We start from the raw sequence: 24,362 nt of genomic DNA on the forward strand, positions 1-24,362 counted from the left end.
CATGAAGAACTTATGTTGACTTTTTAACCTGTCGACATTATAAATGTCGGTATTTTGACCTTGTTGGTATTTTAAATGTTGGTATTTTGACCATGTCTGGATTTTGACCTTGTCGGGATTTTGACCGTTGGTCAATTGCTGTCAGTATTTTGTACCGTCGGGATTTTGATTGTCGGTAAATTGACTGCATCCCTTACTATTATTAGTTTTTAGCTTCACCTTTAAAAAATATTTTGTGTTATTAGTTGTGTAGTTAAGATATTCTGTCCAATCTACTGATTAGATCAAACACTAGTAAAGAGGGAATGGCTGTGCCGGTAAATTGAGTTAAACATTATTATGTAGCACTGGCTTCAGCCAAGAGAGCCCTGGGAAGATTGATACACACAATGAATCTTCTCAAGCTGTGTCTGCAAAGATTCATAATACTGCAATGAGAAGTGCTTCTCAAACCTGATGTCATCAGCATACATTGTATTCCCCTTGACACCAAACACTGGTTAGGGGGCAATCGACGTCTATACTGAGCTAAACTAAATAACGCCAGTAACAGACAGAAATAATTGCTAGTTGCGTTAGGGAAAGCTTTAAGATACTGTAAAATTGACAAGCAATGTGTAAGTACTTATAGATGTGTGACCTTACTTTTATTTATATTTTCTCTTTACTAGGTGACATTTGATATGTTATGCTTCTACATACTTTTATCAAATCTTCCCTGCACTCCTACTTTCATGTGCCACTTCAAAGGTTCTCAGTTAAATAGAATTGAATGATTTTAATTAAAACATGTTGTATTTTTATTATGTTTTATTAGTCAAAAAACATTTGTTAAACAGTACAAACAAGAAATATTTTAATATTTCAATGTAATAGTTGAGACAAGTAAAAATAATTGAAAATGGTATAAAACCAGTAAAGTTCACATGCATAATGGTAACAATAGTAGAAGTCAGCAGTATAATAATATATACAGTATATATATATATATATATACATATATATATATATATACACATATATATCATGCCCAGTATATATATATATATATATATATATCCATTGTAGAAGAGTCGCACTCACATGTCGTTAATAATCACAGTTGCTGGGGTGCAAAATCCAGGAACAGGTCCTATCAGAACAATGTTCCACGATACATGTGCTCAAATAAGGATGCACTCACCAGACTTCTCCAGGGTGAAATTGATAGATTTTAATCCAGGCAGCACATACTCACAAACAGAAGGTCAACGTTTCGGCTCACAGCAGAGCCTTTGTCAAGACCAGATTACCAGGTTGCCATCTCCCTGGTTGACCTTCTGCTTGTGAGTATGTGCTGTCTGGATTAAAATCTATCAATTTCACCCTGGAGAAGCCTGGTGAGTGCTTCCTTATTTGTGTTCATATATATATATATATATATATATATATATATATATATATTAGTGATGTGCACCGGACATTTTTTTCGGGTTTTGTGTTTTGGTTTTGGATTCGGTTCCACGGCCGTGTTTTGGATTCGGACGCGTTTTGGCAAAATCTCCCTGAAATTTTTTTGTCGGATTCGGGTGTGTTTTTGATTCGGGTGGTTTTTTACAAAAACCCCTCAAAAACAGCTTAAATCATAGAATTTGGGGGTCATTTTGATCCCATAGTATTATTAACCTCAATACCCATAATTTCCACTCATTTCCAGTCTATTCTGAACACCTCACAATATTATTTTAGTCCTAAAATTTGCACTGAGGTCGCTGTGTGACTAAGCTAAGCGACCCAAGTGGCCGACACAAACACCTGGCCCATCTAGGAGTGGCACTGCAGTGTCAGACAGGATGGCAGATTTAAAAAATTGTCCCCAAACAGCACATGATGCAGAGAAAAAAAGAGGTGCAGCAAGGTCGCTGGATGGCTAAGCTAAGCGACCCAAGTGGCTGACACAAACACCTGGCCCATCTAGGAGTGGCACTGCAGTGTCAGACAGGATGGCACTTCAAAAAATAGTCCCCAAACAGCACATGATGCAAAGAAAAATGAAAGAAAAAAGAGGTGCAAGATGGAATTGTCCTTGGGCCCTCCCACCCACCCTTATGCTGTATAAACAGGACATGCACACTTTAACAAACCCATCATTTCAGCCACAGGGTCTGCCACACGACTGTGACTGAAATGACTGGTTGGTTTGGGCCCCCACCAAAAAAGCAATCAATCTCTCCTTGCACAAACTGGCTCTACAGAGGCAAGATGTCCACCTCCTCCTCATCGTCCGATTCCTCACCCCTTTCACTGTGTACATCCCCCTCCTCACAGATTATTAATTCGTCCCCACTGGAATCCACCATCTCAGGTCCCTGTGTACTTTCTGGAGGCAATTGCTGGTGAATGTCTCCACAGAGGAATTGATTATAATTCATTTTGATGAACATCATCTTTTCCACATTTTGTGGAAGTAACCTCGTACGCCGATTGCTGACAAGGTGAGCGGCTGCACTAAACACTCTTTCGGAGTACACACTGGAGGGGGGAGCAACTTAGGTAAAATAAAGCCAGTTTCTGCAAGGGCCTCCAAATTGCCTCTTTTTCCTGCCAGTATATGTACGGACTGTCTGACGTGCCTACTTGGATGCGGTCACTCATATAATCCTCCAACATTCTTTCAATGGTGACAGAATCATATGCAGTGAAAGTAGACGACATGTCAGTAATCGTTGGCAGGTCCTTCAGTCCGGACCAGATGTCAGCACTCGCTCCAGACTGCCCTGCATCACCGCCAGCGGGTGGGCTCGGAATTCTTAGCTTTTTCCTCGCAGCCCCAGTTGCAGGAGAATGTGAAGGAGGAGCTGTTGACGGGTCACGTTCCGCTTGACTTGACAATTTTCTCACCAGCAGGTCTTTGCACCTCTGTAGACTTGTGTCTGCCGGAAAGAGAGATACAACGTAGGTTTTAAATCTAGGATCGAGCACGGTGGCCAAAATGTAGTGCTCTGATTTCAACAGATTGACCACCCGTGAATCCTGGTTAAGCGAATTAAGGGCTCCATCCACAATTCCCACATGCCTAGCGGAATCGCTCTGTTTTAGCTCCTCCTTCAATCTCTCCAGCTTCTTCTGCAAAAGCCTGATGAGGGGAATGACCTGACTCAGGCTGGCAGTGTCTGAACTGACTTCACGTGTGGCAAGTTCAAAGGGTTGCAGAACCTTGCACAACGTTGAAATCATTCTCGACTGTGCTTGAGTCAGGTGCATTTCCCCTCCTTTGCCTATATCGTAGGTAGCTGTATAGGCTTGAATGGCCTTTTGCTGCTACTCCATCCCCTGAAGCATATAGAGGGTTGAATTCCACCTCGTTACCACCTCTTGCTTCAGATGATGGCAGGGCAGGTTCAGGAGTGTTTGCTGGTGCTCCAGTCTTCGGCACGCGGTGGCTGAATGCCGAAAGTGGCCCGCAATTCTTCGGGCCACCGACAGCATCTCTTGCACGCCCCTGTCGTTTTTTAAATAATTCTGCACCACCAAATTCAATATATGTGCAAAACATGGGACGTGCTGGAATTTGCCCACATGTAATGCACGCACAATATTGGTAGCGTTGTCCGATGTCACAAATCCCCAGGAGAGTCCAATTGGGGTAAGCCATTCTGCGATGATGTTCCTTAGTTTCCGTAAGAGGTTGTCAGCTGTGTGCCTCTTCTGGAAAGCGGTGATACAAAGCGTAGCCTGCCTAGGAACGAGTTGGCATTTGCGATATGCTGCTACTGGTGCTGCTGCTTCTGTTCTTGCTGCGGGAGGCAATACATCTACCCAGTGGGCTGTCACAGTCATATAGTCCTTAGTCTGCCCTGCTCCACTTGTCCACATGTCCGTGGTTAAGTGGACATTGGGTACAACTGCATTTTTTAGGACACTGGTGACTCTTTTTCTGAGGTCTGTGTACATTCTCGGTATCGCCTGCCTAGAGAAATGGAACCTAGATGGTATTTGGTACCGAGGACACAGTACCTCAAGCAAGTCTCTAGTTTCCTGTGATTTAACGGTGGATACCGGAAACACGTTTGACACCACCCAGGTTGCCAAGGCCTGAGTTATCCGCTTTGCAGCAGGATGACTGCTGTGATATTTCATCTTCCTCGCAAAGGACTGTTGGACAGTCAATTGCTTACTGGAAGTAGTACAAGTGGTCTTCCGACTTCCCCTCTGGGATGACGATCGACTCCCAGCAGCAACAAAAGCAGCGCCAGCATCGCAGGAATCCCAGGCAGGAGAGGACTCGTTAGACTTGACAGTGACATGGCCTGCAGGACTACTGGATTTCCTGTGTAAGGAGGAAATTGACAGTGAGGGAGTTGGTGGTGTGGTTTGCAGGAGCTTGGTTACAAGAGGAAGGGATTTAGTTGTCAGTGAACTGCTTCCGCTGTTACCAAAAGTTTTTGAACTTGTCAATGACTTCTGATGAATGCGCTCCAGGTGACGTATAAGGGAGGATGTTCCTAGGTGGTTAAAGTCCTTACCCCTACTTATTACAGCTTGACAAAGGCGACACACGGCTTGACACCTGTTGTCCGCATTTCTCTTAAAATAATTCCACACCGAAGAGGTGATTTTTTTTGTAATTTTACCAGGCATGTCAATGGCCATATTCGTCCCATGGACAACAGGTGTCTCCCCGGGTGCCTGACTTAAACAAACCACCTCACCATCAGAATCCTCCTTGTCAATTTCCTCCTAAGCGCCAGCAACACCCATATCCTCATCCTGGTGTACTTCAACAGTGACATCTTCAATTTGACTATCAGGAACTGTACTGCGGGTGTTCCTTCCAGCACTTGCAGGGGGCGTGCAAATGGTGGAAGGCGCCACCTCTTCCCGTCCAGTGTTGGGAAGGTCAGGCATCGCAACCGACACAATTGGACCCTCCTTGGGGATTTGTGATTTAGAAGAACGCACAGTTCTTTGCTGTGCTTTTGCCAGCTTAAGTCTTTTCATTTTTCTAGCGAGAGGATGAGTGCTTCCATCCTCATGTGAAGCTGAACCACTAGCCATGAACATAGGCCAGGGCCTCAGCCGTTCCTTGCCACTCCGTGTCGTAAATGGCATATTGGCTAGTTTATGCTTCTCCTCAGACGCTTTTAATTTCAATTTTTGGGTCATTTTACTGAACTTTTGTTTTTTGGATTTTACATGCTCTCTACTATGACATTGGGCATTGGCATTGGCAGACGACGTTGATGGCATTTCATCGTCTCGGCCATGACTAGTGGAAGCAGTTTCAGCACGAGGTGGAAGTGGATCTTGATCTTTCCCTATTTTACCCTCCACATTTTTGTTCTCCATATTTTAATGTGTGGAATTATATGCCAGTAATATATCAATAGCAATGGCCTACTACTATATATACTGCGCACAAAAACTTAAATGCACCACAGGTATGGATGGGTAGTGTACTTGACGACACAGAGGTAGTTAGAGCAGTGGCCTACTGTACCATACTGCTATATATTATATACTGGTTGTCAGCAAAATTATGCACTGTACTCCTACTATATATACTGCGCACAAAAACTTAAATGCACCACAGGTATGGATGGATAGTATACTTGACGACACAGAGGTAGGTAGAGCAGTGGCCTACTGTACCGTACTGCTATATATTATATACTGGTGGTCAGCAAAATTATGCACTGTCCTACTACTATATATATATATACTGCGCACAAAAACTTAAATGCACCACAGGTATGGATGGATAGTATAATTGATGACACAGAGGTAGGTAGAGCAGTGGCCTACTGTACCGTACTGCTATATATTATACACTGGTGGTCAGCAAAATTCTGCACTGTCCTCCTACTATATACTACAATGCAGCACAGATATGGAGCATTTTTTAGGCAGAGAACGTATACTACTGGTTGTCACTGGTCACTGGTCAGCAAAACTCTGCACTGTACTCCTCCTATATAATACTGGTGGTCCCCAGTCCCCACAATAAAGCACACTGAGCACAGATATTTGCAGCACACTGAGCACAGATATGGAGCGTTTTTCAGCCAGAGATCGTAGATATTTCCAGCACACTGAGCACAGATATTTGCAGCACACTGAACACAGAAACTGAGAGGACGCCAGCCACGTCCTCTCACTATCATCTCCAATGCACGAGTGAAAAATGGCGGCGACGCGTGGCTCCTTATATAGAATATGAATCTCGCGAGAATCCGACAGCGGGATGATGACGTTCGGGTGCGCTCGGGTTAACCGAGCAATACGGGAGGATCCGAGTATGCCTCGGACCCGTGTAAAATGGGTGAAGTTCGGGGGGGTTTGGATTCCGAGGAACCGAACCCGCTCATCACTAATATATATATATATATATATATATACTGGGCGTGATACAGGATACCAGCGGTGGGGATACTTGTAGTCACATGACCGACACCGGCATCCCGACAATAAGTGTGAGGCACCTAGGGTGGCAGCTAGGGCTTAGATTTGGGAGGTTGTGACTAGGGCTAAGAATCTGAGGGTGGCGACCACGGCAAACCCCTCCCACCTATAGTTTCCTAAGAGTAACCCCCCCGGGCCCTAACCCTAATAGTGACCCCTATACTTACTATCAGGATGTAGACGGTCGATGCTCCGGCGCTGGAATTCTGAGTGGTGTCAGGATTCCAGTGTCAGTCACATGACCGCCAGCATCCCAACTGTTGGGATGCTAACCTTGCAGACAAACAATTTGGAAGCTGCTCAATCATACCTGGAGGTAATTATATTTCAGGTGCTGGAAGGGGGAGGGGTCACAGACAAACAACAAACAAAGAGGAAGGGGGGTGCAAATCCCCAACCACAAATTCTCTTCCGCACACTGAAAATTACCTGTAACCATCCCTGAATCTATCTGGTAATAAAATTCAGAGAATTCGTCACAAATGTTTGCAAACACATGTTTAGCTGCTGGCCACTTCACGGCTTCTCTGATACAGCAGTCCTAACTCTACTTGATAGCAGTGCTCACATAGGGCCATGTAATTTGTCACAGATAGACCAGATAGATTCAGGGATGGTTACAGGTAATTTTCAGTGTGCGGAAGGGAATTTGGGGTTGGGGATTTGCACCCCCCTTCCTCTTTGTTTGTTGTTTGGGATGCTAACCTTGTCAGCAATTGGTCTAGGAGGTTACTTCACCAAAATGTGGAAAACATGATGTTCATCAAAATGATTAACAAGTTCCACGAGGAAGACCTTAGGCAATTATGTTAAAAAAATACAGAGGCATCTATAATGGTGGATTCCAATGGGGATGAATTAATATTGTGTGAAGAAGATGATGTACACACTGATGCGGGTGAGGAAACGGATGATGATGATGATGATGATGATGATGATGACATCTTGCCTATATAGAGCCAGTTTGTGTACCTAGTGATCATTGCCAGCATTGTTCAATCATTTCAGCTATCTCTGAAGTAATTGGTTTGTTATTCTGTTTCCTAGATGTGCCGTGTTGGAAGTTTAAGTGCTCACTTGTGCGATCGCCTCTGCCTGATTGACAGGCAGAGGTGGTCACAGGGTGTGTCGGCGGTATTGCTCCGGCATTTTTTGGGTGCTGCGCAGACAACGCAGGCTTGTCTGGACCATTTGTGAAACGGTCCGCGGCTGCGTGATGTCACCTGCAGCCGCTGCGGTCAAAAACATAGCAGGTAGCCGCCAGACTTCGCAGCTAGGCTGCGTAGGCAGGGAGCTACTCGGCAGGTGCGAAAGCATCGCTGCTGTGTGATGCTTTCGCATGCCTGTGGGGGAGCAGGACCCGGCATGCGGGGCAAACTACCCCTGTGCTTGGCGTCCCCCCGCATTTTAGAGATTTGATCGTAGATGTGCCTTTTTTCGCACATCTACGATCAGGTCTGAATTAGTCCCTTAGTCACACTGCGCATGTCTCTGAATCATACTGGGCATGTATCTGAGTCACACTGTGCATGTATCTGAGCAGTGCCGTTTCTTGCGGTGGGCGAGCCGTGCAACCGCACGGGGCGCCCGCCGCGGCACTTTTTGAGGACTTTGAAACCCTCCTCCCCTCTCCTCCCGAGTGCCCAGCTCGGGGGGCGAGGTCTCGCGGAATGACGCGTTTGCGTCGTGACATCACGACGCAATCTCGTCATTCCGCTAAACCCCGCCCCCCGAGCTGGGCACTCGGGAGGAGGGAGAAGACGCGCAGACGAGGGAGAGGCGGCTGAAGAGCGGGAAGAACCGCTTGAAATGTAAGTCAGCCCCTCTCCCTCTCTCTCTCCCTCCCTCCCCCCAACCACCACCTGCCGTACTGTGTATAATGGGGACACCTGTCTGCCGGAATGTGTTAAATGGGGACGCAGTCTGCCGGAATGTGCTAAATGGGGACTCTTGCCTGCCTTAATGTGTAAAATAGGGACACCTGTCTGCCATAATGTGTAAAATGGGGACTTTTGCCTGCCGTAATGTGTAAAATGGGGACACTTGCCTGCCGGAATGTGTAAAATGGGGGCACGTGCCTGCTGCAATGTGTAAAATGGGGACACTTGCCTGCCGGAATGTGTAAAATGGGGACACTTGCCTGCCGGAATGTGTAAAATGGGGACACTTGCCTGCCGGAATGTGTAAAATGGGGACGCAGTCTGCCATAATGTGTAAAATCTGGGCACGTGCCTGCTGCAATGTGTAAAATGGGGGCATGTGCCTGCCGCAATGTGTAAAATGGGGGCAAGTGCCTGCCGCAATGTGTAAAATGGGGGCACATGCCTGCCGCAATGTGTAAAATGGGGACACTTGCCTGTTGTACTGTGTAAAATGGGGGCACGTGCCTGCCGCAACGTGTAAAATGGGGACACTTTCCTGCCGCAATGTGTAAAATGGGGGCACGTGCCTGCCGCAATGTGTAAAATGGGGGCACGTGCCTGCCGCAATGTGTAAAATGGGAACACTTTCCTGCCACATTGTGTAAAATGGGGGCACGTGCCTGCCGCAACGTGTAAAATGGGGACACTTTCCTGCCACAATGTGTAAAATGGGGGCACTTGCCTGCCGTGCTGTGTAAAATGGGGACACTTTCCTGCCGCAACGTGTAAAATGGGGACACTTTCCTGCCACAATGTGTAAAATGGGGGCACTTGCCTGCCGTGCTGTGTAAAATGGGGACACTTTCCTGCCGCAACGTGTAAAATGGGGACACTTTCCTGCCACAATGTGTAAAATGGGGGCACTTGCCTGCCGTGCTGTGTAAAATGGGGTCGCGTGCCTGCTGTAATGTGTAAAATGAGGCCTTTTTTTTTTTTTTATCCTGTGGCCGTGATGATGAGATCAGATGAGGCCATGCCCCCTTGCCGGGAGCGCGCGCGCCTTCGGCGCACGCATACTTTCACTCTTTATATATATGGGGGGGCGCATTTTTTTTAATGTGAATGGGGGGTGGGGGGGCGCATTTTTAAATCTCGCACTGGGAGCCAATTTGGCTAGAAACGGCCCTGTATTTGAGTCATACTTGTATGTGTCTGAGTCATACTGCGCATGTGTCGCAATGGTCTTGTGACAACTGTCGCAGTGTGGACTGACGGGCATGACCAAATATTCTCTGTAAAGTGCTGCGGAATATGTGTGCACTACATAAATAACTGGTAAGTGATCTACAATTAGTGAGCATTTGTGAGAAGTAACTAGGGTGGACAGTGAAATGCCGGCATGTGGCGACTATTTCAGGGGCGTGTCTCAGCCTGATTCTCAGTGTCCAGAGTGCCGTACATCCATCTGCTACAATCACCTTCTATCTGAAGGAAAGTACGGGCACCGGACCAAGTTACTCCCCGTATCAGTGAGTGCCGGACCACAACACATACATACAGGAACGGTGTCTTAGCCACACACTGAACCAGGTCACGGCACCCTGCAACTTTTAATCTGGATTGTTTAAGGCTCAGCCTCCCAACCATTGATGTGACATCTGCATGTATTTGGACAGCACATCTATGTACTTTGATTTTATTCAGCGGTGCTAAGTGTGTCATTCCTTGCTCCTGCATTCACTTCACATGGACAGTTGTGCAAGATTTATCATCATTTAACATTCTGCAGCATGGCTGAATCCAAACTGGCAAATCATGAACCTTTTAACCCATTACTCATACCTCTACAAGAGTATTTCAGTTACTCTGAAACAGAGATAGAGGCCATATTACACAAGGAACAACTTTTTGCACAGACTGAAGCACTGGCGCCTGACATTATTTCAGGGACTTACTACGGCTGTGGAAAAAGGAGATCGATTTCAATTACCATGCGATCTTACTTAGTGACTATTTTCGTTCCAAAAAGATCCCCCGAGGATTTAGAGTCCGGAACTGCCCCACCATAGGCAGATGCGACCCCGGATTCTGCTGCAAGTGGATCTCCATCCTTAACAAGTGTTCACTTGACCTCATTGTACTAGTCATTGAACAATCCACCAAGGAGGTGGAAAACATCAAATTAAAGATAGACAAAATGGAAGAATCCCATCTACCAGTACTGACGGCTGATGTGGAGAACGAATGGCTTGTCAAACTGAGTACCCAATTATCAACATATAAAAGGGATCTCATTAAATTCAAAAAAGAAAAATTTCTTAAAGTGGAAAAAGATTATGACAACCACCAAGTCTACCGCTGGTTATCAGGCCACAACAGCAATGATAACAGACAACCATTCTTCAGACGACGCAGATATCCTAAAACTAGATTGGACACAGACACATCTGCTGAAAATTCCAGCACAGGCAGTGAACAAGAACGTACAGGCACACGTCGTAAAAATCCCCAAAAATACCTCTATCCCTTCAGAGGTAACAACCCGTACCAAGGTTCCAAAAAAGGTGGCCCCACCAGATGAGGAGGACAATACAAACGCCTCAGTACATGGAAGGAAACCACCTGCAACAGGGAGAAAGAAATAATCTTCAATCTGTCCAGCTTTGACCTGACCGATAATGAAGTCAGTGTACTAGCAAAAGGCTTGTCCTTTGTGCCATCCACTAATTTTGACAGACTTAACTGGCAGGTTGAAACCCATCAGTTACAGCGCAAATTAAAACTCAAGGAATTCTTTTCCGGTAAACCTGCTGATCAAGCATGCACAATCCCTGAGAAATTACGAAAATGTAAGACACCCTCCACTTTTGAACCGCTTTCAAATAACCCTAGTATTAAGACCTACATGAGAGTTATAGACCAGGAGGTTAAGGCTCACACCAATCACGGTGAACCTACATACTCCAATCTTTCTAAACTTGAGCAGCAAGCTTTACGCTCATTAATTCAAAATGACCAATTAATAATTCGCCCCGCTGATAAAGGGGGCGCTATAGTACTGCAGGATCTCCCGGATTACATCGCAGAGATCAAGCATCAATTAGATGAACTGGGCACATATAGTCAACTTAGGAGCAACCCCACCCAGCAGTACAAGCAACAATTAAGATCAGCGCTCTTACAGGCTCAAGATGCTAAAATCATCACGGAGAAGACGTATGAGTTATTACTACCTGTGCACCCTTTGGTTCCTGTTTTATACACGGTACCAAAAATTCACAAAGGGCCATCCCCCCCCCCCCCCGGGGAGACCAATAATATCAGCAAGAGGCTCCCTATTTCAACCAACAGCAGATTCCATACTATTAGATTCCATACTGCAACCAAATGTCTCAGCGCATCCACGAAGCCTAATAGATACTACAATGCTGCTCAATAAATTAAACAATATTGGTCCTCTCCCAAAAGATGTATGGCTGGTGACAGCGGACGTTACCAGTTTATACACGGTTTTACCTCACCAAGAAGGTCTATCTGCAGTTAAAACAGTGTTACAGAAAGAGAGTTCTTTTGGGGTACAACAGATCCACATTTTGGTAAATTTGTTAGAACTCATTCTAACAAGAAACTTCTTCCTATTCAATAACAAATACTACCTCCACGAACGGGGATGTGCTATGGGTTCGGCGGTGGCACCCACTTACGCCAACCTATATATGCTCCAAACAGAGGAAGACATCTTCTTTAAAAAGCATGAAGTGGCAGAACACATCATATTCTATTCCAGATTTATTGATGATCTGCTGTTGCTCTGGAAAGGGCCCAAGGAACTAATGGAAGCAGTTATTGCCGAACACAATAGATCTGACAGTCCAGGCAAATGAACTGTCAAAATGGACTCACAGAGCATAGACTTCTTAGACGTCAGGATTTCCATTGTAGATTCTTCCATTACCACAACGGTATACACCAAAGACACGGACCGAAACTTGTACCTGCACTGGAATAGCTGCCATCCGAGAAATCTTAAGGCTGGCCTCCCCTATTCACAGATGCTGAGAATACTCAGAATCAACAGTGACAGTCTGAAGGCATCAGCACAAATGGATGAACTAATAGAACGTTTTGCACAAAGAGGCTACAGTCTAAAGAACATGCAAACGACCAAACAGAAAGTTCTCCTAATGGACAGGGAAACCCTCCTTCACCCAAAAGAAAAAGCAACAATCAACACCAAACTCCCTGTCAGGAATCGACTCACCAAGCTGACATCCGTCCGCCGCTGCGGACTCCGTCCTGGCTCCCTGCGGTCACCTGTCGTCCGTGTCCCTGCCTCTGGACGCCATCACGGGCCTGGGAGCGCTCCTGAGACAGCAGGCGTGTAGCACGCCGCGTTCCCGCTAGGCCGCGGCATGGGCGCCGCCATGACAGTTCACAACAACCAGCATACAGTGGCCAATCCGGTGCTTGGCCGCACCCACTTTCCCTCACTCATCCAATGCCTGTGCACCAAGGGGTACATAAGAGACTGCAGGATCAGTCTGCAGGCATCCTGGACTTTGTGTCACTCCTGCGACCCATGTGAAAGGATCTGTTCCTGTTCCTTCCGTGTTCCTGGCTCTCTGCTTAAAGACTTGTACTCCTGGTTACTCTGCACAGCTCCGTGGAACTTCAAGGCCCAGCAATACCTGCAATCTTCAAACAGGCTTCACACTCATCACCACCTTGTGTGCTTCAGCCTTGCAGTTGAGACTGACTCCAGGTGTGTTCCATTCCTCCACCTGTGATACAGCTTGCTGCTGTCAGTGCTTCACCACCTGCACTGTGGATAGTCAGACTCCTGCCTCTGCTACCAGGTTTGCCATTCAACATCTCACTGCCAAGTTTCATGTTTAAAACCTGCACTGGTTTCCAAACCAGAATCATCTCTACAAACACCTGTTCTTCTGTTTATCATATTACCGGTTATTATTTCTCCAGTCATCTGTCATCCTGTTGCCATAGACTTTCAGCTATTACGCTGTGTGATTGACATTTCCATTTGTTATTATTATTTCTGCTGCCATTCTGTTTATATCATCTGCTAATAAATATCATTGCGCTCATGCGCAGGAACGTTATCCAGCCTCCTCGTTTTCTCCCAGCTACCTCCACTGACCCACTAGCGCCCCCTCCGGGGACACAGCCAAAACACAATCTGACAGTAAGTCCAGGATCGATGGACTCGGATGGTGGACGGAGTGTGGGGTCAGAGGCCTTGCAAAATCTGGTCTCCCGTCTGGATGGTCAAGAGGCTGCGCAGCAGCAGATGTTTCAATTCCTGCAAGGGATGTCCTCCCGGATAGATACACTACAGCAATCCCTGCCTAGTGTACTCACTCCTACTGTTCCTGTTACTCCAGCACCTGCCAGTGCTGTGAGTTCCTCTATGCCGGCTGCATCAGCTCCAGTGTCACGTCTGCACCTGCCCGTGCCAAGCAAGTATGATGGCAGTCCAAAGTTATGTCGCGGGTTTCTCAACCAATGTGAAATCCAGTTTGAGTTGTTGCCACATAATTTCCCCACGCCAAGATCCAAGGTTGCCTACATCATCTCCTTACTTTCTGGATCTGCTCTGAGCTGGGTGTCTCCTCTGTGGGAACGTGCTGACCCTCTGATTAACAACTACACAGACTTCGTGTCAACCTTCAGACGGATCTTTGACGAGCCGGGTCGTGCAACATCAGCTTCCGCTGACCTGATTCAACTTCGTCAAGGTACCCGTAGCATGGGACAATATGTCATTCAGTTCCAGACGTTGGCCGCAGAGATTCAGTGGAATAATCAGGCCCTGGTAGCAGCTTTCTGGCATGGACTTTCTGACCGGATCAAAGATGAACTGGCGACCCGCGACCTTCCTGTGCAATTGTCTGAATTGATTTCCTTGTGCATTAAGTTGGACTCTCGCATCCGCGAACGCAATAATGAACGCGCTCGGAGTGAGCCACGCAGATCAAGGATGATACCTTCGGTACAGTTCCAGTCTCCTTCTTCTGACGAGCCTATGCAGGTAAATAGGTCCCGCCTAACTCCTGAAGAGCGGACAAGAAGAATGCGTGAGAGACTCTGTCTGTACTGTGCGGCTGCGGGCCATCAGATTAACTCCTGCACAGTGCGTTCGGGAAACGCCAGATCCTGACTTGTAAAGGAGGAGTCAAGTTGGGATCTTTTAGTCAAGCTCCTTCTAATCAAGACCTTATCCTTCCTGTGACGTTAGAGACTTCAGTTGGGCTCCAGTCCGCATCAGCATTAGTGGACTGTGGAGCTGCAGGTAACTTCATCACCCAAGCTGCGGTAAATAAATTTTGCTTACCTATATGTGAACTTTCCTGTCCAGTTTATATTACCGCTGTGGATGGTAGTCAAATCTCCAAGGGGAATATTTTTCATCAAACTGCCCCAGTGGTTCTGGGAGTTGGATTCCTACACTCTGAACTGATTAAGTTCTTAGTCATCCCTCAAGCCACCCAGGAGATCGTCTTGGGCATGCCCTGGCTCCAGCTACATAATCCACAGTTTGACTGGTCAACGTTGCAGCTTACCTCATGGGGTTCACATTGCCATCAGTCCTGTTTAGCCCAAGTATGTCCCATAAAGTCTACCGAAGTTAAGACACAGTCAAGTCTCCCAGCAGTTTATCAAGATTTCTCAGATGTCTTCAGTGAGAAGGCCGCTGACGTCCTACCGCCCCATAGGGAGTGGGATTGTCCCATCGATCTCCTTCCTGGCAAGAAGCCACCTAGGGGGCGCACCTACCCGTTGTCTGTTCCTGAAACCGAGGCGATGAGTGAATATATCAGGGAGAATCTACAAAAGGGATTCATCCGCCCTTCATCATCACCCGCTGGTGCAGGTTTCTTCTTTGTTAAAAAGAAGGATGGAGGACTGCGTCCATGCATTGGCTACCGGGGTCTCAATGACATTACCATTAAAAATAGTTATCCATTACCACTCATTACCGAATTATTTGACAGAGTTAAAGGAGCCCGCATCTTCACCAAGTTAGATCTCCGCGGTGCCTACAATCTCATCAGAATCCGGAGTGGTGACGAGTGGAAGACAGCTTTTAACACTCGAGATGGCCATTACGAATACCTGGTAATGCCATTTGGGTTGAGTAATGCTCCAGCAGTGTTCCAACACTTTGTGAACGAAATCTTTCGTGATGTCCTGTATAAGTACCTCGTTGTTTACTTGGATGATATCCTCATCTTCTCCCAAGACCTGCCATCTCATCGTCTACAAGTCCGTGAAGTCCTCCGACGTCTTCGTGAGAACCGGCTCTACGGTAAACTTTCTAAATGCACCTTTGAAGTTCCCTCTATACCCTTCCTGGGTTATATAATTTCCGGATCGGATCTTCAGATGGACCCGACAAAATTGGAAGCTATTGCCAATTGGTCCATTCCAAATTCTCTCAAGTCTATCCAGCGGTTCCTGGGTTTTGCCAACTACTATAGGAAATTTATTCGGGGATTCTCCACTCTCATCGCTCCTATTACCAACCTGACTCGGAAAGGGGCAAACCATTCCAACTGGTCAGAAGAAGCCTTAGCAGCCTTCCAGAAGATCAAACTGGCCTTTATGTCTGCTCCAGTTCTGTCTCAGCCAGATGTAAACAGACCGTTCGAGTTGGAGGTGGACGCCTCTACAGTTGGGGTTGGAGCTGTTCTCTCCCAGAAGGGAACCGATGGGAAAGTCCACCCTTGTGGATTTTATTCTCGCAAATTCCTTCCTGCAGAAGCTAACTACTCCGTTGGAGACCAAGAACTACTGGCGATCAAGCTGGCTCTCGAGGAATGGAGATACCTCCTAGAAGGGGCCAAACATCCGTTCAACATCTACACGGATCATAAAAACCTGCTATACTTAAAGGCAGCTCAGTGCCTTAATCCTCGCCAGTCCAGGTGGGCTATGTTTTTCTCACGTTTTAATTTTAAGCTTCATTTCCGCCCAGGTTCGCAGAATGTTAAAGCTGACGCTTTATCCCGATCTATGGAATCCGAAGAGGAAACGCCTGACTCAGTGCCTCATTCCATCCTGAGTCCAGTGGTGTTCGCTGCATCTCAAGTCTCCCCAGCTCCTCCTCCTGGTAAGACTTTTGTTTCCCCAGAACTCCGTCCCAAGTTGCTATCTTGGGCTCATCAATCCAAGTTCACCGGTCATCCTGGTGTCCTGAAGACCTTCAAGTTTCTCTCCGAGACGTACTGGTGGCCTAAGATGAGGGCTGACATCAAGGATTTCGTGGCATCCTGTCCTAAGTGTGTGCAGCATAAGACTCCTCGTCAGTCTCCAGCAGGTCAGTTACAACCATTGTCTGTTCCTAGTCGTCCCTGGTCACACCTGTCCATGGATTTTATCACCGACCTTCCTCCTTCTCAAGGATACAATACCATCTGGGTTGTAGTGGACAGATTCACCAAGATGGCTCATTTTGTTCCTCTCCAGGGTCTCCCTTCTGCCCCGAAACTTGCCCAAATCTTCCTACGGGAGATTTTCCGCTTACATGGTCTACCCTCGGAAATAATATCCGACCGGGGGGTACAGTTTGTAGCGAGGTTTTGGAGGGCCCTCTGTTCTGCCATGCAAGTCAAGCTGAAGTTTTCATCATCGTACCATCCTCAGACGAATGGGCAGACAGAGAGGGTTAATCAAGAACTTGAGACGTTTTTAAGATTGTATGTTTCATCTTCCCAGGATGACTGGTTCGATCTGCTCCCATGGGCCGAGTTTGCCCACAACTTCCGCTATCATACTGCTACTGAAACAACACCATTCTTCGCAGTATATGGGCAACATCCCCGTGTTCCAGACTTCCAAGAACTCCCTCATATGGATGTTCCTGCTGCCACTACTGCTCTGACTCAGTTCTCATTAATTTGGAGGAAGATTCACGTGTCTCTCAAAAAGGCTTCCAGCCGGTACAAGTACTTTGCCGACCGCAAGAGACGTGCGGTTCCTAATCTGAAACCTGGGGACAAGGTTTGGCTGTCAACCCGTAACCTCCGTCTTAGGGTTCCGTCCATGAAGTTTGCACCCCGTTTCATTGGTCCTTTCCCTGTTGAAAGAGTCATCAACCCTGTGGCCTACAAACTGAAGTTACCATCTTCTCTTCGAATACCTAACGCTTTTCATGTTTCTCTCCTCAGACCTCTAGTCCTGAACCGTTTTCAGAGTGCTCTTCCAGTTGGCCCCAAAATTCGAACTCAGCGGGGCGTGGAATTCGAGATTGGCAAAATTCTGGACTCTCGTTGCCGGTATGGACGTCTCCAGTACCTGGTCGATTGGTCCGGTTATGGCCCAGAGGAGAGAAGTTGGGTAAATTCATCGGATGTCCATGCTCCAAGGTTGGTCCGTGTCTTCCACAGCACTCATCCATCTAAGCCACGTGGGTGTTCGGTGTCCACCCTTAAAGGGGGGGGTACTGTCAGGAATCGACTCACCAAGCTGACATCCGTCCGCCGCTGCGGACTCCGTCCTGGCTCCCTGCGGTCACCTGTCGTCCGTGTCCCTGCCTCTGGACGCCATCACGGGCCTGGGAGCGCTCCTGAGACAGCAGGCGTGTAGCACGCCGCGTTCCCGCTAGGCCGCGGCATGGGCGCCGCCATGACAGTTCACAACAACCAGCATACAGCGGCCAATCCGGTGCTTGGCCGCACCCACTTTCCCTCACTCATCCAATGCCTGTGCACCAAGGGGTACATAAGAGACTGCAGGATCAGTCTGCAGGCATCCTGGACTTTGTGTCACTCCTGCGACCCATGTGAAAGGATCTGTTCCTGTTCCTTCCGTGTTCCTGGCTCTCTGCTTAAAGACTTGTACTCCTGGTTACTCTGCACAGCTCCGTGGAACTTCAAGGCCCAGCAATACCTGCAATCTTCAAACAGGCTTCACACTCATCACCACCTTGTGTGCTTCAGCCTTGCAGTTGAGACTGACTCCAGGTGTGTTCCATTCCTCCACCTGTGATACAGCTTGCTGCTGTCAGTGCTTCACCACCTGCACTGTGGATAGTCAGACTCCTGCCTCTGCTACCAGGTTTGCCATTCAACATCTCACTGCCAAGTTTCATGTTTAAAACCTGCACTGGTTTCCAAACCAGAATCATCTCTACAAACACCTGTTCTTCTGTTTATCATATTACCGGTTATTATTTCTCCAGTCATCTGTCATCCTGTTGCCATAGACTTTCAGCTATTACGCTGTGTGATTGACATTTCCATTTGTTATTATTATTTCTGCTGCCATTCTGTTTATATCATCTGCTAATAAATATCATTGCGCTCATGCGCAGGAACGTTATCCAGCCTCCTCGTTTTCTCCCAGCTACCTCCACTGACCCACTAGCGCCCCCTCCGGGGACACAGCCAAAACACAATCTGACACTCCCCTGGGTCACCACATACAGCACTTCGTCAGAGAGAACTATGCAAGTCGCCAAGAAACATTGGCATCTAATCAAATCTGACCAACATTTACCCCTTAAACAGATTGACCTTATGCCTTGCTACAAAAGATCCAGGAACTTACGGGATCTTTTGGTGAAGTCAGATATCTTGAGTTTAACAAAATCTCCCAGCAGCAGTTTTCTACCGCCCCAGAAAACAGGTTGCTTTAAATGCACCTGTGCTACATGCAATTACATGAACACAGGAAACACATTCTGTCACCCTCATTTGGGCACCAAATTCTATATCAAATATCATCTGACATGTGAGACCACACACATAGTATATCAGATAATTTGTCCTTGTGGCCTGTCGTATGTGTCGGCAAAACCACACGAAAATTCAAAGAACGTATGACTGCCCATAGATCCTCTATCAGATTAGCCCTACAAAAAGGCAGCAGTGACCAGCCGGTCGCCCGACACTTTGTATCAGCCAAACATGCCTTAGCCACCATCAGATATAGAATGATAGATCATATACCTCCATCGCTTCGTGGAGTAGACCGAGGTAGTGCTCTCTTGAGGTGTGAATCAAGGTGGATTCATAAACTAGATACAGTATCCCCTAGGGGTCTCAATGACATGGTACCTTTGTCCTGTTTCGTTTAAGTTTCTTTTACATTTCAACATGATGGCAATTCACAGTATGGATGACTCTGCAATTGATGATTGTCTCTTTTTCTTGGGACACTGACATCCTTTCCCCTTTTTTGTCCCTTTCCCCTTTTTTTCTTGTCTTTCTCCCTTTTTCTTGCCTTTTTCTCCCCCTTTTTCTCTTTCCTCTCTCTCTTCTCACCCTCTTTTCCTTCCTCCTTTCCTTTTATCCTTCCATCTCATTCTCTCTTTAACACATCCCTCTCTCTCTCTCTTTCTCTTCCTTCTTCTCTCTTTTTTTCTCTTTCTCTTTCTTTCTTTTCTCTCTCTCCCCCTTTTTTCCCTCTCTCTTTTTTCCTTTTTCCTCTTCCCTCTCTCTCTTTCCCCCTCTTCTTTTCCCCTCTTCTGTTTCACATACATCTTTTCCAGTCAGGTTCTCATATTTCTCTAGATAACCCTTATGGCCATGCACATTTACCCGTGAATTATACACAGCACGTATGTGTTATAGTGCACTGCGATAAGCTTAAGTCTGCACTAATTGTTATACATAAAACAGGAAGCATATAGATGCTCATGTAACTAATGTTATTGTTTACAGTGTATTCAGCATCTTGTTCCCATGGAAACGCGGAATACGCGATGACGTCACTACACCGCTCCACAGCTGATGGGAGGTTGCCGCCTGACGGATCTCACCGGGAGGCGGTCCCCCGCTCCGGCCCGCGCATCGAGCACAGTGGTGGGGGTTATAAGGTGAGTGTTTCTTTGTTTGTTTGTATGGCCGGAGGAAAATTAATAAATTGAAACGTTGACGACCGCTAGAAGGGGCTCCTGTTTACCTGATTCTCAGTGTCCAGAGTGCCGTACACCCATCTGCTACAATCACCTTCTATCTGAAGGAAAGTACGGGCACCGGACGAAGTTACTCCCCGTATCAGTGAGTGCCGGACCACAACACATACATATATATATATATATATATATATATATACTGGGCGTGATACAGGATACCAGCGGTTGGGATACTGGTAGTTACATGCCCGACACCGGCATCCCGACAATAAGTGTGAGGCACCTGGGGTGGCAGCTAGGGCTAAGATTTGGGAGGTTGTGACTAGGGCTAAGAATCTGAGGGTGGCAACTACGGCAAACCCCTCTCCCCTATAGTTTCCTAAGCCTAACCCCCCCCCCCCCCGGGCCCTAACCCTAATAGTGACCCCTATACTTACTACCAGGATGTAGACGGTCGATGCTCCGGCGCCGGAATTCTGAGTGGTGTCGGGATTCCAGTGTCAGTCACATGACCGCCGGCATCCCAACTGTTGGGATGTTAACCTTGTCAGCAATTGGTCTAGGAGGTTACTTCACCAAAATGTGGAAAACATGATGTTCATCAAAATGATTAACAAGTTCCACGAGGAAGACCTTAACAGGCAATAAACATCTTAGTGATATTTGGTGGACCCCTTTCTTTGAAAGTAAAGCGTTCATAACCATAACCAGAAATAACGACACTGAGACTTGAATTTGGCAGAAAATTGCTAGCTATTTATTTGTCCCTAACCATTGGGAAACCTGTAATAAAGAGAGTAATTTAATATGCCGCTCCAGCTGGCATATGGTGGCGGCCCAAAAGAACGGCTCACTTAATCTAAATTAAACTTAAATAACTCAACCCTATAAATTTACTAAAAGCTTACCATAAACCGGTAATAGGTGACAACTCAACCCCCAAAGTGACTACCCACCGCTCCTGGGTGCCCTGCCGCTGCCTTCCCGGACGGGTGGTCAAGCGGCCATAAGTCGATGGAGGTGAGTGCACCTAAACCACAACCAACTGTAAAACACTACAGTTTTCTCTACCATACGAAACTGCCGTTCTTTTCCGCCAATAAATAGCCAACGAAAACAGCCAACAACTTGGAGCCAAAGCACCACGTGCCACAATTTCCAACTACCAGGGCGGGAGGGTGGGAAACCAAATCACCAAGAGGCTTAAAATGGCTTCGCCCTCCCTATATATATCAAGCCCTCCCCTTAAAGAAGGCTGTACTTTCCTTACAGCTAGGTCCACCCCTCCCCAGATGTTTAACTCTTTTCTCTCCTATGCAGTCAATACTCTCTTCTAAACATCTTAGTGATATTTGGTGGACCCCTTTCTTTGAAAGTAAAGCGTTCATAACCATAACCAGAAATAACGACACTGAGACTTGAATTTGGCTGAAAATTGCTAGCTATTTATTTGTCCCTAACCATTGGGAAACCTGTAATAAAGAGATTAATTTAATATGCCGCTCCAGCTGGCATATGGTGGCGGCCCAAAAGAACGGCTCACTTAATCTAAATTAAACTTAAATAACTCAACCCTATAAATTTACTAAAAGCTTACCATAAACCGGTAATAGGTGACAACTCAACCCCCAAAGTGACTACCCACCGCTCCTGGGTGCCCTGCCGCTGCCTTCCCGGACGGGTGGTCAAGCGGCCATAAGTCGATGGAGGTGAGTGCACCTAAACCACAACCAACTGTAAAACACTACAGTTTTCTCTACCATACGAAACTGCCGTTCTTTTCCGCCAACAGCGAAAGACTCATCCCAAAAGCCTTTCGCACCGCCACCATAAACCTACCCTAACTCCTGCAGAGCGAAACCTAGATCCTCCAGAAAAAACATCATCCCCTCATTGGATAGATGTACTCCATCGCGCCGGAAAAGGTGGCTGTCTCTGAACCGTATCCTCGGGTGGCGAACCACCCTCCCACCGTGGGACAGCACCCACTTTGCCACCGCTCCGTTCACCTTTTTCCGGGCCTCATCAATCTGGCGACCATCCGCCACACCCCTCCAACACAATCTCGGCACCATCATTGAAAAAACCAACACACAATTGGTCCATGCCGCGGTCACCCTTGCCAGATCCTGTATCATGGCCCACCGCAGGTCCAAGGATGTCCTCTTCCCCAAGTCGTTGCCACCTAGATGGACAACCAAAACCTTAGGGACTCCATGCTTGCTGGCCTGACTCACTAACCTACTCCTCAGCTCACCCCACATCATTCCTCGCCAGCCAAGCCATCTGACACCCTGTACTCCAAGCAATGCCTGAGACCCTTCCGAGGCCACAAACCTGGCCGCCCAGTAAATGTAAGAGTGGCCAACCACCCATATGAGCAAATAGTCTTCGAACCATCCTGAAGGGAAAAAGAGGGGTAGAATTGATTACTAAGAGGCTTATTAATTGTTTAAACTGAAGGATCTGCCAAAAAAGAAAACTTTAGATCTCGCCATCGCAGCAGTCACGGCCTAGCCGACTGCACCATGTTTCGTTGCCAATTTAGAAGTGCAATTAAAGACACAAAGGGGAGGATCAAATAAAATTAACGAAATAAAAACAGGGGGGGGGGGGGTATAAAATGGGAAACACATGTAATAACTCAGCTGGAGGTGAAACGTAAAGACCTGCTGAGGGACTCTGATTAGACCAAATTAGCCGAATTAAAGATTAGAATTCAGTCCGTCAAGTCAGGCAAAAAATCGCAAATAACTCCAGACCCCCGCTGCCGACTCATGCCGGCAACGGCGAGTAGCTAATCCCTGAGTAGGATAACAAAAGGGGGAACAAACATTAACAAACGCACAAATCCATAAAACACAGAACTGAAACAGCATAACGAATTGCAATTAACAACGCCCCAAGCGCCGGGCTCCCTCTCACGTGATGGGGCGAATATATCGCTTGTAACTGGACGACTTCCATCGCCCCACCGCCTGGATCTCAGTTCTGGAGAAACCCGCCGCAGCTGCCGACGTCGCCGCGCCTATCCGAAAGGAATGGGTACCGAAAGCGGCAGGTGAGAGGCCTAAGCCCGTCAGACAGCGACCCAGCATCCACCGGAACTGGTATTTTGTGACTGGCAGCCCGTCATAATGCAATAGCCATGACCCCTCCTTAGCGGGTCGCACTCCCACATATTGCATTGCCAGACCCACTGGGCAAACGCTTTCTTCTAGCGCTGGAACCATCGTAACCCAGCGCCCTCTCCCCACTTGATCCGTCTTGGAGCGCCGCAATCTGCACAGCAAGGACCTCTCACTCACAACCACGTCGCCGACCAGCATGCGCGATTCCGACCTCTTGGAAGGCGCTACCAACTCAGAAACTCGAAAAGCCCCGTGGTAAGCCATCGAGAAGGCTAAACGGAACAAAAGCGCCTCAAACCTGGACGACGCTACTCGCCCCACCGCTTCGATGACGGCCGGCAACAAAGCCGCATCGATGGGCCGCCTCCTATCTGGCGGCGTCGGCGCAACCCACGCCCACCCTTTCATAGCCTTCCGTAGAACCTCGCTTTTCGTTACATCCGGGACGCCTCGCAGCTTGCAAAAGAATGAGACGCCAGCCAAGTACCGGGACACCACCGCTCGTGACCTACCGGAAACGTAGAGCTGCCACATAAAAGAAAGCATCAGCCGATGCTTGCTCTTACCTTGATGCTGACGACCCTGGACAAACTCCTCCCACTCGCTCCACGCTTGTTCGTACGCCTTGAGCATTGCCGGCGCTACTGACCGCAACGCTAGACCTTCCAGTCCGGCCCGATCCCTGCCAAACATAACCAGGACAGTGAAAACCCTGCTCTTCGGCCTCGGGTGCCAAAACCCAAAACCTCTCCCACTGTCCCCGCGACAATGCATCTGCGATTTCGTTTTCCAAACCGGGAACATGCTGCGCCCGGAACCATAGATTCCTACGCAAGCATGTCAGAAGCAACTGCCCGAGCACCCTCAGAACCACTAGCGATTTCGCCCTCTGGTTATTAATCGCATGCACTACGCCCAGATTGTCGCATCTGAACACTATGCTGCGATTAGCCAACCGGTCGCCCCAAACTTCCAGAGCTACCATAATGGGAAAAAGCTCCAGTAGCAACAGATCTCTTGTAAGACCCTCACTATGCCAGCTTTCCGGCC

Source organism: Pseudophryne corroboree, chromosome 7 (genome assembly GCF_028390025.1).
Source record: "Pseudophryne corroboree isolate aPseCor3 chromosome 7, aPseCor3.hap2, whole genome shotgun sequence".
Classification (NCBI taxonomy): domain Eukaryota; kingdom Metazoa; phylum Chordata; class Amphibia; order Anura; family Myobatrachidae; genus Pseudophryne; species Pseudophryne corroboree.